The following is a 4,268-nucleotide window of genomic DNA, read 5'->3' as shown; positions in this document are numbered from 1 at the left end:
ATCTCACTGCATTAAAAAATAGCTAAACTTTTGCTTTAGCTAAACTTTTTAAATTATGTTATTTTAAAAAAGGAGTAAAATAAAGAATATACTTAACTGTGCTTTGAACTTCTTTTGAAAATAATTTAATTAGTGATCTTTAAACATTTCTGTGGCACACGTAAGATCCTCTCATGGCACACTGGTTGGAAATCACTGATTTAAACCAACTAACTCAAGGTTCTCACTCAGGATTAAATGTACATATTCAGCTAAGACATTTCATCTCTTTGCCATGAAACAGATTCCTTAAGATAAATTTTATCTTTGAGTTTGTCTTTAACATGTAAGCAAAACTCTTACTGTATGTAGCTGTTTGAAAATTTACTTTTCATTTCCTGAAAATTGGCATGTACATTTTTCCTTTTTTTGAGACAGAGTCTTACTCTGTCGCCCTGGGTAGATAGCCCTGGCTTCATCAGTGCTCACAAAACCTCAAAAAACTGCTAGGCTCAAGCAATCCTTCTGCTTCAGCCTCCCGAGTGGCAGGGACTCCAAATGACCGCCACAACCCTGGCTAATTCTTCTATTTTTAGAAAGATGGGGTCTCACTCTTGCTCAGGGTTAAGCAGTCCACCCACCTCCGCCTCCCAGAGTGCTAGGATTACAGATGGCAGGTATGTTTTATAATATTAAAGTGCCATTTTGTTTCATTAAAGGGCTGGGATGGTAAGCTTGCAAGAAAAGAATCTATTTGAGTCTGTTCCATTAATGACAAATCTAACATCTGGTAACAAATATTTTTAAAGCACTTATCTTTCTTTATAAATGATCAGCTAAAAGTAATTTTATGACATTCTGTTATATAGATAAATGTGGCAATACTGGTTTTACTTTGAATATCCAGTTGCCCCATAGCCTCAGAGGTACAATATTTCATCTTAGAAACACAGTAATATTTCAAAGATGGTAGAAAACACATTTCCTTTAAACAGATAAATCAGGATAATTCCATTATACATTCATAAAATTTTTATTTTCAACAGCAGTTTTTCTAAAAGTAAAAACAAACTTGGGAACCAGAATTGTCTGTGGTCTCGACATGAATAATTGTTATGATTGGGAGGGAGTTTTAGTCACACCTAATCTACAGGTAGGTGAAGTCTCCCACTGAAGTTGGCCTTGGGTAGCCCTCATTAGAGGTCCTATCTGAGGTTTGGATCTACTTACTTTTAAAGGAATTTGAAGAAACTAGAGATACTCAAAAGAGAACAAAAGAAATGCTCAGAAGTAAAAAAAATACTCCAGAGGTCAAGAAAAGTGAACGTTTGGGGTGTGTAACAGGAGTATGGCAGATGATTTAACAGCTATCATACCTGACCCCTCCATGAAAAATGCATTTGACCTTGAATTAAAAAGAGCTGCTGCTGAGGCTGGATATGGTGGCTTACACCTGCAATCCCAGCACTTCAGAAGGCCAAGGCCAGGAGACCCCGATCTCTAAAGTAAGTCCCCCCAAAACGGCTTTGGGATCAGATATCTACCTGAGTAATCTCTTAGGCAAGGACAAGATCAAGCTCCAAGTCTCAAATTATGCCTCACAGATAAGACTATGCTGAGAAACAATGTGAGCGGCCTTTATAAACATGAATGTAAACGGCAGTTTAAGAATAATTACCGTGATGAAGGGGGCAAAGTCTAGTCCTCCCTCCCACCCTAATTTTAAATATGATAGGAGAGACTGCAAAGAACACACACTTAGAATAAATGAAAATATAAGGGCTCCAAGAGCAGTTAAATAAAAAAACAGCTATGGAGACCCTTCATCTCTAGATTCTTTCAGTTAGAGCAAATATCTTTCTTAGAATGTTTAAATAATTTTTCTTTTAGAAATAAAGGGAATGGAAATATCACCTGGCATTTAAATTAAACTTTTCCTCAACAAAGGAGTTTTTACATTCTCTCATTTTCAGTGACCCCTAAGTTACCTACAACTGTGCAATTCTCTGAATCATATTTACGTTCAATATGAGAAAAATTTCCAGAGTTGAGTTCCACACTCAATGTCTTCCCCAGGAAACGTCATCTACAGCAGTTATCTGCTGGTGCACATGCATCTAGGAACAGAAACAGATCTCCACCTTTGAGAGCCTCACAAAATCCGCCCCGGCCCCTCATACCGTGTTAAATAACCAGGGGAAATGAGCAAACAGTGGCAGACAAGGGACCAATTACACCTTTAGGGAGTTCTAGGGTATACGATAAAAATTACACCTAACATTTACTGAGCACTAAACACATTAGCATATGTAATTCTCACCACAGCCCTCTAAGGCACGTATTATTAATATCCCTTTTTAAAAGAAAATGAGACACAGGTAAAGTAGCTTACCCACGGTCACACAGTGAGTAAGGAACTACGGCAGGCTATCAACAGGACTCTGACTCCCAAGTTCATCCTGTACCCACGAAAACACTGAGACAACAGCCCCAATTTCCTGAGAAATTCTTTCGGTGTCTCACCCAAAGGAAGGACTCATGTTAGAAACCTTCACATACATTAAAAAGATAAAGCGGTGCTACAGCAAAATCCCTAGCGAAAGGTGAGAACGAATACACAGGTTATCTGCATTACACGTGGGGCGGGCTAATGTTTGACCCTGAGGGGAAAACAATCAACCTAGTAAGCAGCACTGTTTAGGCCGACAGCTATATCCGCGGTCTGATTCCTGAACTGTAGCCCTCTAGCGATGTTCACGATGAACGGCTGCACGTGTGTGGGCATATGGGCCTAGAATACGGCGTCTCCACATCCTGGAGGGCCTGCGAGAAAAGGCAACTAGCCACACGAATGGGACTCGGGCAAAACAGACTCTGACACATCTCGGGAACAGTTAATCGTCACAGGAAATCCACTTCCAAAGCTGCACTGTTACCTCTTCTTCAAACTTTGGCTTGCCAATTTTCCTAATCAAAAAGGAAATTACTAATCCCCAACACCCCCACAGCAATGAAAAGTGAACAGTCTTGTAAAAAGAGCCACATCATGATTCTTCAAGATTGACCTTGCCGTCTGAAAGCACTATTACGCCAGGGAACTTTTTCCAAGTACAGACACTCTGTGAACAGCCAAATAATTGTGTGCAGCGAACTGGCATTACTCCAGCCCGAGTCCCGGGCACAGGGAGCAGAGTGGAAGTCACTTGTAACAATCAGCTATGAAAAAACTTCACTAGTCAAGAGAGGAAGCTGAAAGCTGTTTACACAGGTCTGCAAAAGCAGACTGATTCATTCTTTTTGTTTGTTGTTGTTTGTTTGTTTTTTTCCTTGAACCAGCTAGACTGATTTTACAAAGAGGAGCCAGGAGCCCACTGTATATACCTCTCTCGGTAATGCAGCACAAGTTACTTTCAAGATACGTCATGGTGGCTTAGTATCTGTTTTCCACCCTTGACTTATTTCCTAAACTGAAGTCTGGATTTATCTATTAAAAAAAGACAACTGTAATAATTGCTTTGGTGCCTGAAAGGCGAGTTGTTATTAAGAGTTGAGGTGAAAAAACCTCACTCAGGAGTTGAGCATCAGAGTCTGATAACAAAACAAAAACCAAATTAGCCTCTCCCCCAGAAAGCCAAGGCCATTTTCCCAGATCCACCTCTCCAAGCCAACCGAAAAGTTACCAGCTGTTAAACCTATAACGAAGCCGATGATCTGGGGTCCTCCACTAACTCGCCACCAAAAAGAGGGAACACACACAGACACACCAGCTCGTGGGGTGCGCGTAACCCCACGTTCTGGCCAAAATGGGGTTCACACGCTCTGCGTGGAAACCGCACCCCCGAGTCACCCTGCCTCCCAGGTTAACAACACTCAATAACCGTGGCTAGGGAATGCGGCCTAAAAAAAGGGAGAGAGAGAGAGAAGAAAGGAAAGGAAGGAAGGAAAGAACACAGCCCTGTAATGGCCTCTGCTCTCCGGCGCCCTCCGGGTGGCTGCCGCGGTGCCGTCAGAAGCCCCGCGGACCCCGACGGCCGCGCAGGTGCGCGCCGGGTCCCGCCGCCCCTCTCGCCCCAACACGCCCGCTCCGCCGCCGGATGCGGAGCCGGGACTCGGGAGGGACAGAGTCGCCGGGGTGCTGCGACCTGCGCGTGGCCCCGACTCTGACCCCCGCGGGCGCGGCCTCACCTTTGCGCCGCAGGTACTGCACCTGGCGCCCCCGGCCCGGCCGCTCGCGCAGCTCCTGCAGCGCCTGCAGCTCGCGGGAGTCGGCGCGGCCGCCCAGGAACACG

The 4,268-nt window shown here is 43.9% G+C and overlaps 1 protein-coding gene across 1 annotated transcript in view; it reads right to left on the bottom strand.

Annotated features, from left to right (window-relative positions):
• TBC1D30 (TBC1 domain family member 30) overlaps positions 1-4,244 on the bottom strand; it is a 71,225-nt gene extending 66,981 nt beyond the window's left edge. Inside the window, exon 1 of the mRNA XM_023518414.1 lies at positions 4,165-4,244. The gene's annotated coding sequence lies outside the window, so the exon portion shown is untranslated. The remainder of the gene's footprint in view (positions 1-4,164) is intronic.
• Between the last annotated feature and the right edge of the window lie 24 nt (positions 4,245-4,268).

This window comes from Otolemur garnettii, unplaced genomic scaffold (assembly GCF_000181295.1).
Source record: "Otolemur garnettii isolate 467f Iridium unplaced genomic scaffold, OtoGar3 scaffold00138, whole genome shotgun sequence".
Lineage (NCBI taxonomy): Eukaryota > Metazoa > Chordata > Mammalia > Primates > Galagidae > Otolemur > Otolemur garnettii.
This window is presented reverse-complemented; position numbering and strand designations above follow the sequence as displayed.